At 38.3% G+C, this 15,205-nt stretch overlaps 2 protein-coding genes across 3 annotated transcripts in view; both read left to right on the top strand.

The window, feature by feature from the left end:
- LOC127444957 (NEDD4 family-interacting protein 2-like) overlaps positions 1–1,346 on the top strand; it is a 46,633-nt gene extending 45,287 nt beyond the window's left edge. For both annotated transcript variants that reach the window (XM_051704646.1, XM_051704645.1), the window contains one exon: positions 3–1,346. The gene's annotated coding sequence lies outside the window, so the exon portion shown is untranslated. The remainder of the gene's footprint in view (positions 1–2) is intronic.
- The window catches only part of LOC127444967 (uncharacterized), a 213,160-nt gene that overhangs the window by 136,881 nt on the left and 61,074 nt on the right, over positions 1–15,205 (top strand). The window lies entirely within an intron of this gene.

The raw sequence follows: 15,205 nt of genomic DNA, 5'->3' as shown, positions 1-15,205 counted from the left end.
AGGTTGCCTCCTCAAACGTTCCTCCCTAATGTGAAATTCCTTGATGATTTGCAACCTGTCAAATGAACTGGACTGGATCCCACAGAGGGGAAATGGAGGAATAGAAAAAGATGAAAAAAAAAAAAAAAAAAAAGTATTTTTAGTATAGACTCTGCTAAATATTCTGAACCGAACTCGGTACAAGTGGAATTGCACTTTGAAAAGTGCAGATCAAATATGTTAAAGGAATAGTTCACCCAGAAATGAAAGCTCTGTCATGTTATTCCAAAGTCATTATGAGTTACTTTCTTCCATTGAGCACAAGAAGAGAAATTTTGAAAAATGTTAACGCTGCTTTTTCCCGTACAATGAAAGTGAATGGTGACTGACGGTAACATTCTGCTGAACAACATCATCAGTGTTCCTCAGAAGAAAGTCACATGGACTTGAAACAACATGAGGGCGAGTAAATTATTTTTGGGTGAGCTTTAATCATTTTAATTATTTATTGCTACATTTGAAAATCAACAAAAAATGGAGATCAAAAAAAGTTCCTCATAGGTTAATATTTCCATACACTGCATGCTGAATAATGGATTTATGTCCTTGGGTCGGACGAACTGCAAAAGATCACCAGAAATATGCAGCAAAGACGTTCTATGCAATGCGGTTTACCAAATTCGGTTAGTCTTAGATGAAAGAAACTAGACTAGAATTCTTCACTCAGCTTTGTTGCATCCAGGGCCTTGGCAAAATTTTTATAGCATTGCAGTATTAATAAACCAATCTAGACTGAGTTTGATGATCTCATATCTTTAGCTGAGCTAATAGCGATGTAAAATATAATTGCACAGTTTTTTTTTTTTTTTCAAGTTGTTTTGCTTAACTGTATAGTAATTAAGTATCTTAATTGATGTGTTTCAAACTGGAAATGGAATTTGTACTTATATGTGTGTGTGTATATATATATATATATATATATATATGCCTTTTGCACCTCAATTTTTGTTCCTTTTTTATGGTTATCATTGTTGGTTGTTTTTAAGTTTCGACTTCGCTCAAGCTGTGCGAACTTTAGTTACTTGAATGCCTGAATGCTACAGTTATTTTGTTTCTATTCCTCACAAGCCTAGCAATATTGCATATTAAAAGAAATGCATGGTTAATATGGTTAACTAATCCAGTTAACAAAACCTGATTTAGAAAAATGCAACCTTATTAAACCATTATTAAATGTATGTAAAACAACCAAATCATTTTTGTTGGAAAACAAATATTTGGGATATTCTCTGTTTGCCAGAGATTATTGTGTGCTGTGTTTATTCTCTTGTCTTGCAAAATGCCAATAAAATGCTTAATCCTGTTAACTTTTTCTTGGCCTGTTGTTGAACCTTAAACAGTGTCAGAAATGAACTTTTCAATTGAAGGGGAAGATTTGATTTTCAGGGGCATTTGTACTTTTCTTTTTTTTTTTTTTTTGATGGCACTTTTTATCTAACCATATAAGAATTTAGTTGATGTCATCCTTTTTTGTCTGTCTATTTTATGAGTTCGTTAACATAAATTCTGAATCTGAAACTCAATTTATAATGTAATTTTCTCATACTTTTAAAACTTCTCTTAAAGTACCATGGCAATACCATGTTTTCTGGACATGTGCCATGGTAATATCATGCTATTCTTTGAAAAACCTTAGAGTAACATGTAAATACCATGGTAGATATGCAAAGTACTAAAGTTTTTATGACTTTTATGAAAAGTAACATGGTATTATACCCAGGCATTTGAATATGGTAATCATTACATTGTATATATGAAAGTGCCATGGTATTCCCATCTGATATCGTCACTTTGCTAAGGTAGCTCCACTTGTAAGGGCTGTTTTTTCTTCTCTGAAATGCAAACTTTTATCTCCACCACTGAGTGGCACGTTTTCCCCTCCTACCCGATCCCAACTTCTCACACACTCTCTCTCTCTCTCTCTCTCTCTCTCTCTCTCTCTCTCTCTCTCTCTCTCTCTCTCTCTCTCTCTCTCTCTCTTAAACTTTTAATGAGTGACTCATTTACATAATGCCTTTCTGGTCGGCACATAGTCCTACTGTTGTGGACTGCATTTTTTCCGGTCCCTTTATTATGGATAGATGGCTTCTCATAAATATTCACAATAAATCCTTCTTTCCTCTTACATATCAATACTGTGGCTGTACCATGCTACAGTGTTGGTATCAGAAGGCAAACCCACTGTACCTTTGATATATACCATAGCAATCAGTCATTATCAAGTTCATCTACCGTGCATGTTTGTAATACTTTAAAGCAGAAATGAATGAGGGTTTGGGGCAAAAATTCCCTTGAAATTCATAATGTGAGCTAAAAATACCTCTGAATTTCTGTTTTTCATTGCAACCTGCTTATACATACTATGTACATGTGAGTTAATGTTGATTTAAAAAGTAACAATCTATATAATCATTCAGATTGAAAAAGTATTTTAAATAGATTAAATTGACATATTTGACATAAAATTATGATATACAGTGTGTTTTTATATAGTTAGAAAAAAATATGTCCTGGAAAATTTACAAATGCACCAGAAAACAACTCCATAGGGCAAATGTTAATAAATAACTGACATTGCTTCTGTAATGAGGGGCAATATTTGCCACTGGAATTGATTTTCAGGGACATTTCTTTGAGGGCTCTTTATTTATTTATTTATTTATTTATTTATTTACTTATTTGTTGTGTGTGTAATTTCATGTTTGAACCATTTCACATTTGCCACATGGTTTCTGAAAATGCACTAGCCCATAACTAGATAGACTTAAGAATTGGTAAAATTATGAAATATTATTCTGATTGAAAAATTATTCGGTAACACTTTACAATAATGTTCCATTTGTTAACATGACCTAACAATGAACAATAGTTTTACAGCATTTATTAATCTTATATGTTAATTTCAAAATATACATTTTTTAAATCAAAAGTTGTATTAGTTAACATTAATGCACTATATGAACTAACATGAACTAACAATGAGCAATTGTATTTTTATTAACTAACATTTACAAAACATGTAAACGAATGGAACCTTATTTTTACCCAAAATGTTCAGAACTGACCATTTTCCATCAAAAATCATTGATGTAAAAAAAACAAGCTACATGGTTTCTGCAAAGACAATAAATTAATTAAATGCCACTAGGGCTGTTGGCATTTTTGCCCCAAGTCCTGGTTAATTTCTGTCCCTGCTTCAAAGAATAGCATAGTACTACTATGGTGCAAAAAGCCATGGCATCACCATGGTACCACAGCTTAAAATCAATGGTTTTACCATATGATACTTTTTCTAGCTATAACAATTTAAAGCACATAAAGGAGTGAATGAAAGTATGTGTGAACTTCACTGTGTGTTTGTGTGTTTGAGCACAAGGGCCATGATGACGATTGCTGTCGGCAGCATTTCCAGGGCCATTTTTGTGTTTCCCACCACGTCCAACCCAAGTAATGCACCCACTGGCCTCTACTCCTCGAGGATCTCCGGCCCGGCGGGTAAATAAATAGTGGCTCTCTTAAGCTCTGGCACATCTCCAGTTACTCTGCAGCTGGCACAGGTATGGATAGGAATGTGAGGGGCGGGTCTCAACCTGCACTCCCAGCCACTGCCTGTGTGTGTGTGTGATTTCTCTGTTCGCTCTGAATTGTTGGTCCTTCAGGATCAAGGTGTGTTCCCACCGACAGCGATTTGTGTTGTCAAAGTGACCAGATGCATTTCATTTTCAGTGAAAGCTGGTAATTTGAGGCGACATGAGCAACATAAATTGTTGCTGATACGACAAAGCAAAAACAAATTAAGTGAGTTAAATTTTATGCAAACGTGCAACTAAACACTGCAGACAAATTGCCATACCTACTAGAAACTGTCCATCTGCTGTGTTTTCAATTGTTCTTCAACGTAAACATTCGCTAGATGGGTCTGTTACAATTACGCTACGCCTTGTTTTGTTTTTTCGCATAGAAACGCCCCGTTTTTTAAAGCTGTGTCAGGTTAGAAAGAACTTTTAAAAATGTGCTTTCTGTTCAGTCTGTAGCTTTTAGCACAAGAATGCGACCAATCGACCTCAAGTGTTTTAATCGCTGTCAGTATGAATGCCATTTTACATTGTGACCTAACCAGCCACATCAGAATTTTTGTTTTCCAAAAAAAAAAAAAAACAAAGTTAGAAAGAACTTGTATAAGTAAAGGGCCTTTCTCAGCAAATATTTATATATGCGATTAATTGCAATTAATTCATTGGCATGTTTTGTAATTTATTGGCATATCATGTAATTCAAAAATTTATTTGATTTAATTAATCAGCATATCTTGTAATAATTTTTTTAAAATCTATTGATAGCCCAAAGATTTGTCTATGCGATTAATTGCGATTAATTAATCGGCATATAATGTAACTAATACATTTTAATAGATTGTCTGCCCAAATATTTATCTATGCGATTGATTGTGATTAATTCGATTAATTAATTGGCATATCATGTAATTTATTGGCATATTTTGTAATTAAAATATGTATTTGATTAATCGGCATATCATGTAATTAAAACAATTTAATCGATTGACAGCCCAAATATTTAGATATTCAATTAATTAATCAGCATATAATGTAATTAAATTTTTTTACACCATTGACAGCCCTAGAAAAAAATGTAACTGCACAACTCAAAATGCAAGCTTATTTGATGACCAACCTTTTGGCTTACCAGCCTTTTTAAGATATGAATTGTGCAGTTATTCCTTTACAACTGAAATCAAATCCAAGAAATTTGCCAAATGTTCTATCACTTACCACAGTCATGACTGGTTAGGACAAAATCAGATTTACATGGAAGAGATTTTTCATTAATAGCTTTGTGCTGCGACTAGATTGCTCCCATTATAATCTTCAACAACATTTTTATTTGTGGCATGGCGTTACTTGACTGAAAAATGAAAACGATGATGTTGAGTGTTTACATGCACACCTAAAATACACTGATATCCACCTAAAGTCAGCTTATTTAAAAAAAAAAAAAAAACGACAATGCAAGAAACACGTTTTCATGAAATTTGACATCATCGGATTATTCTCTACTTTTGATGTCAAAATGTAAACAGACATGCGCACAACATTTGCTCACATTGGAGAAGCCGGTAAGAACGTTAGTAAGTGTATTTACATGCATTTTCTAAATGTGCCAGTTTTTGCTCAAACCGTTTATAACCATACCCTGATAAAAGAACGCTATTTAAGGCGCTTACATGAGCTTCCATGTTATCATCTTATTAATTGCCCCCATTATGATCAACGAACAGGAGCTATCTAGTTTTGCATAGTTTGTATTGGGTGTTTGGCGTTTCTACACTGCAAGCAAGCAATGTGATGTCACAAAACTAGATTTCTCCATTCATCACAGCATAGACAACTTTTGTTATTTACTGGATTAAGCAGCATTGTAAAGGAAATGTTCTTGTTTTGTTGTGTTGCTCGCTCTGTATATATAGTTTTAGTTTCTTCTGTGCACTTGCAGTAACATTGCTTATGATGTAAACGAGCTAGTTTTGTCAACCTGGTCTCATAGAATCCAGTTACTATACCTACATTTTTGAAAAATGATTTTTACGTGGCTCGTTGTACATAGCATAGCAGTTTCTTGGTGAAATGAACATGAGAGGCACTACAAAAACATTGATTTTATTCCCACATTCACACAGTAAAAGGGCATATTATCAGTTTATGAACACGTTGTTTTTGCCCTGTTTCTCATACAATGCTATCTTGAGCTGTAAGACAATACATTTGAAAGTTTGCATTACATAACCAACTACGTAAATTGTGCAGTAGCTCAACTGATAGAGCCTTGTACTTGTGATGTAAAGGACTGGGGTGCGAGTCAACTCGTGAGCCAAAAGTATCACAGAAGCACCATAAAATGACAGTTGTGTTTTTCATCTCACACTTGCTTTTTCTGACACTGTCGGTTAGGTTTAGGTTTAGGGTAGGTAGATTAAAAACTCTATACAGCATTAACCTTAAAAACCTCATCTGTTTGGGAGAACATTTAACTCGCTTTTAGCGCCACACAATGGACGTTTCACCTCATGACTGATACATATAATGAACCACAGAATATAATTTTGCAAAAATGTTGCCACAGTCACATAATTTTCAAAATTAGGTTCAGTTTTATGGTGGTACATTTTTTCTTTCTTTCTTTAGGATTAAAATTATTAAATATATTTTAAAAAAATTAACATTTCCTAGTTATCATTCATTGATGCAAAACTCTCTCTCGATGTGTGTATGTGTGTTGATTACAGCGTAAGCCCACGGTTGATGTGTTGAGGGTAAGTGCCGCCCGGGGGCCAGCACGGCATGGTGCCACACCTCTCTTGTATGTTGTCAATGGCCTGTCAGATGCTTCGAAAAACTTCCACCTGCTTTTTTCAACACTGTTCTCGCAAAAGGCTTTCGTTACGTTTCATTAAATTCTGTGTTCAACAAAAAAACAAGTGAAAACAAAATGTATCATCTAGATGAGTAACAGAATACAGGTTTATGTTATATGTTGGACAGTGGTTGTTTAGCAGTCAGTTAGCAGGAGATTTGCTTGTTTCAACGCACTTAGGGGTAAAATGAGGAGCATGTCCTCTGCTTTTCAAGTGGACCGTGCCTTTTCTAGATCATTGAAATATAACCGCAAAATGTTTGGCTGTATGCCTGCTTTAGCTTGCTCAGGAGATCAGCCGACATATATATGCAACCCCAATTCCAAAACAGTTGGGACAGTATGAAAAATGCAAATAAAAACAAAAAGGAGTGATTTGTAAATTACATTCAGCCTTTTCTATATTGAAAGCACTACATCTACACAATATATGAAGTTTTCCTGGTTAATTTCATTGTTTTTTGGAAAATGTACAGTAATTTCAAATCAGTTGATTGCAAAACGCTCCAAAAAAGTTGAGACGGGCAATTTATGACTAATAACAATTTGACGAGTTGAAATAACAAGGCGATTTGAAACAGATGTTAAACAGGTCAGTCGTGTCATAGTATATAGGGAGCCTCCAAAAACAGTCCTTCAAGAGCAAAGATCATTCAAGACTTGTCAATTTGCCAAGAGAAGCTTCAGAAAATAATCCAGCACTTTGAGAACAATGCTCCCCAAATCAAATTGGAAGGATTTTGGGCATTTCACCCTCTACAGTGCACAATATAGTTAAACTCGGTGCGTAAAGGGCAAGACGAAAACCACTTCTGAATGTGCATGATCTCTGATCCCTCAGATGTCACTGTCTTAAAAAACGGCATTCTACTGTAACGGATTTCATGAACATGGCCTTGGGATAACTTTAGTAAACCTTTCTTAGTCAACATCACTCACCGCTGCATCCACAGATGCAAGTTAAGACTTTACTATGCAAAGCAGAAGCCCTACATCAACACTGTCCAGAAGCACTGGCGAATTCTCTGGTCTCGGTCTCATCTTAGATGGAAAATAGAACAGGGTAACTCTGTTTTTTGGTCCGAAGAGTCCACATTTCAAAAGGTTTTTGAAAAACAGCTGTCGTGTTATCCGGGCCAAAGAGGAAAAGGACCATCCAAGCTGTTATTAGCGTCAGGTCCAAAAGCCAGTGTCTGTATGGGCCAGGGGTGTGTCAGTGCCCATGGCATGGGTAACTCGAACATCTGTGAGAGCACCATGAATGCAGACAGATATGTAAAAATATTGGAGCAATATATACTGCCATCCAGCACCAACTTTTCCAGGGACGTCCCTACATTTTCCAGCAGGACAATTTCAAACCACAAACTGCCTGGATTACAAGTGGATGGCTGTGTCAGCAGAGAGTATGAGTGCTAGATTGGCCTGCCTGCAGTCCTGACCTGTCTCCAATTGAGAATGTGGGGCACATTATGAAGCTCACCAGCCAGCAACGAAGACCCCTGTACAATTGTGCAGCTAAAGACCTACATAATGGATGAATGGGGGAAAATTGCACTTTTTTTTTGTTAACATTTTTTTTTTTTTTGTAATTAACATTTTTTATTGGTTCAAAAAGAAAACACAACAGAGAAAAACACAACATATACACACCGAATCAACATTTAACTTTTAACACTCATTAACATCCCTCCCCAAACACCAACCCCACCCTACCCCAAAGAACACCCCTGTGGTCACATAAAATAATACACACACACAAACAATAAAATAAAAAAAAAAATAAATAAAAAATAAAATATATAATAAATATACATAATTAAACTAAACATCTCCCTCCTCATCCCTTCCCCTAGAGTCCTCCAAAACTGCCAAATACCTACCCCACTTCCTGAAAAATAAGTCCTCCCGCCCCAGCCCTCCATCTATCATCCTCTCATAAGCCGCCACCCTCCCCATCTCCGCACACCACTCTGGAAATGGTGGCGCTCCGTCTGACTTCCATCCCCTTAAAATAATTTGTCTACTGATCATCACGCTAGTCAGAACCCAATTTTTTATATATTTGTCACCCGAATTTATAACTTCCCCATCACCCAAAATGCAAAGTTTGGGGCAAAGTAAAATCTGAGTGTCCAGAATGTCAAAAATCTTGGATCTTAACGCATCCCCAAAAAACATGGGCTATGTCTCCAACTTCTGATTGGCATCGCCAGCATGTGGGTGTGTCTTTAAGACCAAGCCTGTATAATCTAGAGGGGGTCCAATAAAGTCTTTGTAAAATCTTAAATTGCATAAGGCGAACACTTGCATCTCTAGATGCAGACTTGACATTTTTCAGAATCTTAGTCCACACTCCATCCTCCAATACCAAATTCAAATCTTTCTCCCATAATTTCTTAATAGAAGTTAAAGCTCCATCCCCCATACTCTGAATTAACAGGGAGTAGTACACTGATGCCTCATGACCTTTTCCAAAAGCCGCACAAACTGAGGTCTGGGGATCCCAAAATGTTGGACCAAGTTTTCAAACGATCTCAACACACCACTTTCATATAGGTCACCGAGTGTAGCAACCCCCTTCACAATCCACTCTGGCCAGTAGAAAGGGGACTTGCCAATACACAATCTTGGGTTCTGCCATATGCTCGAGGCAACATTTAAATAAGTGTCCAATTTAAACACACTGGACACTTTAGTCCATACCGAGTGTAAATGCGAAATAACGGGGTGTAACTTAATTTTTCCAATTAGTTTGATAGAGATGCTTTGTAATGGTGAAATAGGGGCAAGAACTGCCTGTTCAATAACAAACCAGGGAGGGGCTCTTTCAGGTGGAAGCGACCAATGAGCCAAATGTCTGAGACTGAACGCATAGTAATAAAACAAAATCTTTTTTCCCCATTAGTGAAACAATCAACCCCCGAACAAAACAAACAGAAAAAAGAAAAATGTGCACATTAACCCCGCGCACGACAGCGCCAACCAGCGTCAATCCCTTAAAACTCAAAAGGTCCATGAACGCCACGAGCCCCCACGACAACTTCGTCATCGGATTGCTCAATTTTGCCTCACAAATTACATAACAGAAAATACTTTGTAAAATAAACCCAGCAAATAGGAAGCATGAACACAAAGAATGTGTAGATTCATTCACAGAACTGTCTCAATGGTGTGATCATCCACAAAACAAAATCCAGCTGATATAAAACCGATCAAATTCCTCGGACAGACAAACGAATGTTCAGTGAGCCGGCTGTTATAAGTTCAGCGGATGACATAATCATTGTCTCGTAAAAAAAAACTCAACAAAACAAACTACAGCCAGCAGGAGGTATAAGCACGAAGAATGAACAGATTAATCCACAGCTGTTCCAAAGGAGTGTTATTCAATAGAACAAGCTCCAGCCACTAGGCGGAACCAATACAAAAAGAAACAAAACTGGCATCCCTGTTCCCTGGATGGTCAAGTCAATTCACTCGGAGGCCGCATAAACATATATACTATGACTTACACAATCCATCAACTTTATAAAAGACATCCTTTGTGTGAGCATGTAGATATTTTGCGGTCATCCGTAATGTCCACTCTCAATCTGTCCGGGAACTTCAATACAAAAATAATGTTTCATCAATGCAAAAGTTTCTTTAAGGAAAAGTGTTATTCACAAAACAAGCTCCAGCCGCAAGGCGGAGCCAACGCAAAAAACCCAAAATGTCACCCAGCTTCCTCAAGAGTAAGTACAGCAAGTCAGGCCCACTCACATGAGAAACATCCAATGGTTTACTCAGACATTGATTCTATAAAAGATATTGCCTGTTTTGGACATGTAAATACTTTGCGACCAACCTTCGTTTCTATTCTCAGTTTGGCAGGAAACATCAGAGCAAACGAAATCTTTTTCTGATGTAAGAGTTTCTTGCATTCCTTGAACCGATTGCGTTTCTCTCTTGTCAAACTCGCAAAGTCCGGGAACAAGAAAATATTATGGTTCTTCCAAGAAAGCTTCCCTTTGCTCCTCGCCTGGCGCAACACAAGATCTTTATCGGATGATCTCAGAAATCTGGCCAGAATCAATCGGGGCCTATCTCCCTCAGCAGATCTGTGAGCCGGCACTCTGTGAGCTCGCTCGATTTCCAGCTTGTGGCCTGTTATGTCGAGCAGACTTGGGAAAAACTCGTATAGGAATTTCACCATATCTCTGCCCTCCTCATGCTCAGGAATTCCAACAATTCGAACGTTATTCCTGCGGCTTCTATTCTCAAGATCTTCGAGCTTTTCAAGGAGATGTTCCAAATCAACTTTGGTTGTGGGTGGATTAGCGGTTAATTCCCTCTCCGAAGATTCCAGAAAATCGATTCGTTTTTCAACATCAGTCACTCTTGTACCTAACTCAGAGAATTTTATTTCCATCGGCGTAATCGATCAACGTATTACAGCGAGATCCTCCATGTCAGCAAGAATCTTCGTCAACATCACCGACATGTTGGACAACTGATGCTGGATCTCCTCTCCCGCTGCGCCATCCAAATCGAGTCCCCGGTCTGTAGGCCTGTTGGGGCTTTCATCCTGAACACGTAAGTGTCTTTTAATGTCTCCAGAGCCCAGGATTTTGACTTCTTTGCCATGTTTTGCAACAAAGGACAAATGTGTAACTGGGTATTTCAAAATTCACCAGATTATAACATGAAAATAATCGAAAATTCAGCAAAGAGTGCAGAGCTCGTCGCTCACACGTCTGCTCCCTGCATGGCGTCACGTGACCTCCTTCAGTTAACATTTTTTATTGATTCATGGACATATAACAAAGAAAAAACACAACATATTAACATTGAATCAACATATAAATTTAACCCCCACTATTACCCCTCCCCAATCACCAGCCCCACCCTGATCCCCAACAAACACCCCTGTGGTCACAAATAAGAATACACACACACACACACACAAAAGAAAAAAAGAAAATATAATGATCATATATAATTAAAACTAAACTATTCTCTCCACAGCCCCCCCTGAGAGTTCCCCCAAAAACACTAAGCACTTGCCCCATTTCCTATCAAACAAATTCTGATCCCCCAGCCTTCTTCTTGACCCCTCCTCTAAAGCAGCCACCCTCCCCATCTCCACGCACCACTCCGGAAATGAGGGCGTTTGACCTAAAAAAAACATGGGTTGTGTCTCCATCTTCTGATTGGCATCGCCAGCAAGTGGGTGTGTCTTTAAGACCAAGCCTATACAATCTAGAGTGGTCCAATAGAATCTATGTAAGATCTTGAATTGCATAAGGTGCACCCTTGCATCTCTAGATGCAGACTTGATGTTTTTTAGAATCCTAGCCCACACTTCCTCCTCCAATACCAAGTATAAATCTTTCTCCCAAAATCTCTTTATAGAAGTTAAAGCTCTGACCCCCAGACTCTGAATTAGCAAGGAATAATACACTGATGCCTCATGACCTTTTCCAGAAGCAGTAATCACCGAGTATCTGCCGCTTTAGGGGGGTGTGTGCTACTCCCAAAAACAATACAGAGCAGGTGGCACAGCTGTAAATACCTATAGAACTGAGATCTGGGAATCCCAAAATGTTGAATCGAATTTTCAAAGGATCTCAACACTCCACTCTCATATAGGTCACTGAATGTAGTAAGCCCCCTCCCAATCCACTCTGACCAGCAGAAAGGGGACTTTTACATAATTTAGGGTTCAGCCATTTGCTTGAGGCAACATTTAAATAAATGTCTGAATTAAACACACTGGACACTTTTGTCCATACCAAGTGCAAATGCAAGATAACGAGGTGTAACTTAACTTCTCCGATTAGTTTGATAGAAAGGCTTTGCAATGGCAAAATAGGGGCAAGAACTTCCTGTTCAATACAAAACCAGGGAGGGGCTCTCTCAGGTGGAAGCGACCAATGAGCAAAATGTCTGAGACCAAATGCATAAAAGTAAAACAAAATCTTGGGTAGGCCTAGCACACCATTGTCAGTCCGCCTATGTAACTTATTAAAATGTAATATAGGACGCTTACCATTCCGAATGAAGGACTTCGCTATGCTATCAAATTGCTTGAAATAATAGAGGGGGACATCTACAGGGAGAGATTGTAACAAGTAGTTAAATTTTGGAATACAATTAATCACATAACATTAAACTTCCCAATCATAGATAAATGTAATTAAGCCCACTTGCCCACATCGCTCGAAAACCTTTTTTTTTTTTTTTTAAGGGGTCAAAATTAACTCCAACTAAATCAGACAAATTTGCTGGGAATAAAATGCCCAAATACTGGGCTGTCAGAGCCAAAGCTTCGGATTTAGACCAATTAACTCTGTATCCTGAGAACTTGGAAAAGGAATTAATAATTCTATGGAGGCAAGGCATAAATCTAATGTGGTCAGAGACGAATAATAAAATATAATCTGCGTAAAGCAAAAGCTTATGCGCCACAGCTCCTGCCACCACCTCTGGAAAATCAACTTTCCTTCTTATCACGGCTGCTAATGGTTCCAGGGCAAGACAGAACAATAATGGGGAAAGAGGGCAACCCTGCCGGGTGCCCCTATCCAGAGTAAAATAATCTGAAATTAATCAATTTGTTTGTACCGCTACTACCGGGTGTCTATAAAGTAACTTAATCCATCCAATAAAAGTATTCCCGAACCCGTATATTTCCAAAATTGTAAAAAGATAATCCCATTACCATATCAAACGCCTATTCAGCATCAAGTGAGATGGCCGAGACCGAAATCTGATCATTCGCCACAAAAGAAAAGCTGCAGCCCCGAATAAACCCCACCTGAACTATATGTATAAGAGATGTCATAACTTAATGTCTAGCTGGATCTGGGAAATTGGACGATAACTCTTACACTCGCTTGGATCTTTGTCTTTTTTAAGAATCATACTGATCCGGGCTGGCGGACTGGTCATGGTTGGCGGAAGCTTTCCATTCTTTAATGATGCCGTATAAACTTCTAACAAAAGTGGAGCCAGTTCTGTAGCATAATATCTACAAAATTCAGCGGCAAAGCCATCTGGCCCCGGAGCCTTGCCTGTAGGCAAGGCCTTAATTACCTTGCCAAGCTCCTCCAATGTTGTCTCAGAATAAAGAGAATTGTTTTGCTCAGTCGTCAGTTTAGGGAGTTCTAATGGTTCCACAACATTTCTAATATCCTCATCAGTAGACGAAGATGTTGAACTACAGAGATGAAGATAGAATTCTTTAAAAGCATTATTAATATCAATGGCTGAGGTAAAAATTTCACCACCAGCAGATTTCACTGTGGGAATGGTAGAAAAAGACTCTCTCTGCTTTATATATCTAGCCAAATTCTTCCCTGCTTGTCCCCTGACTCAAAATATGACTGTCTTGCCCTGAATAACCAAAACTCCACCTTCCACGACAAAATAGTATTATATCTATATTTCAATCAAGTCAATTCTCTGAGGCCATCAGGTGACATTCGGTGCTTCAGCTCTGCCTCAGCACTTTTAATATTCCCTTCCAACTCCACAAGTTCTCGTGCTTTGGATTTTTTGATGAATAAGGCATACTGTATGATCCGACCCCTAAGAACTGCCTTAAGTTCCTCCCAAGCCACACCCACAGAGGATACTGAGGACCAGTTGGTCTCCATATAAACATTGATTTCAGCCTTTAACATTTGTTGGAAATCAGGATTTTGCCAAAGGGATACATTAAAGCACAACTATATGATTTATTTTTCTCCATATGTGGCAACACCTCTAAACTCACCAGGGTGTGATCTGAGAATAAGATGTTTGCAATTGAACAATCAGCAACAGATTAAATGAGTCAAACTCCAGCCAATAGGCAGAATAAACACAAAGAACATGTAGATTCATTCACAAAACTGTCCTGAAGGTGTGTTCCTCCACAAAACAAACTCCAGCCTCTAGCGGAACCAGCAGAAAATTCAAGGAATGCAAGAAACTTTTACATCAACGGAAGGTCGCTTTTGCACTGATGTTCCCGGCCAAATTGAGAACAGATACTAAGGATGGCCGCAAAATATTTACATGCCCACAACAAGCGATGTCTTTCATAAAATCAGTGGACTGAGGAAGTCATGGCGTTTTTCTCTCATTGCAGCCGGGAACATCAGTGCAAAAGCGACCTTCCTTTGATGTTTCTTGATGTTCTTTGATGTTTGATGTTCCTTTCTTGGATTGTTATTCCACAAAACAAACTCCAGCCGCTAGGCGGAACCAACACAAAAAGAGACAAAAAGGTGCCCAGTTTCCTCGGACGGTCAAGTGAATGTTCAGTGAGTCAGGTCCACTCAGCTGTTACATGAAAATCACCAAATGGTTTACTCACCCCATTGTCTCTATGAAGGACAATTGCTTGCTGTGGGCATGTAAATATTTTGCAGCCATCCTTAGTATCAATTCTCAATTTGGCTGGAAACATCAGTGCAAAAGCGACCTTCTGTTGATTAAGAGTTTCTTGCATTCCTTGAATTGATCACGTTTCTCTCTTGTCAAATTTGCAAAGTTTGGGAACAAGACAATTTTGTGGTTCTTCCAAAAAAGACTTCCTTTGCATAACTTGAGATCTTTATCGGATGATCTCAGAAATTTGGCCAGAATTGATGGGGCCTGTCTCTCTCCGCGGATCTCCGAGCCGGGACTCTGTGAGCTTGCTCGATTTTCAGCTTACGGCCTGTTATGTCGAGCAGACTCGAAGAGCTCGTCTAGGAATTTTACC

This window comes from Myxocyprinus asiaticus, chromosome 8 (assembly GCF_019703515.2).
Source record: "Myxocyprinus asiaticus isolate MX2 ecotype Aquarium Trade chromosome 8, UBuf_Myxa_2, whole genome shotgun sequence".
Taxonomy (NCBI): Eukaryota; Metazoa; Chordata; class Actinopteri; order Cypriniformes; family Catostomidae; genus Myxocyprinus; species Myxocyprinus asiaticus.
Note: the sequence above shows the minus strand (reverse complement) of the source record. Positions and strands in the feature narration are given on the sequence as shown.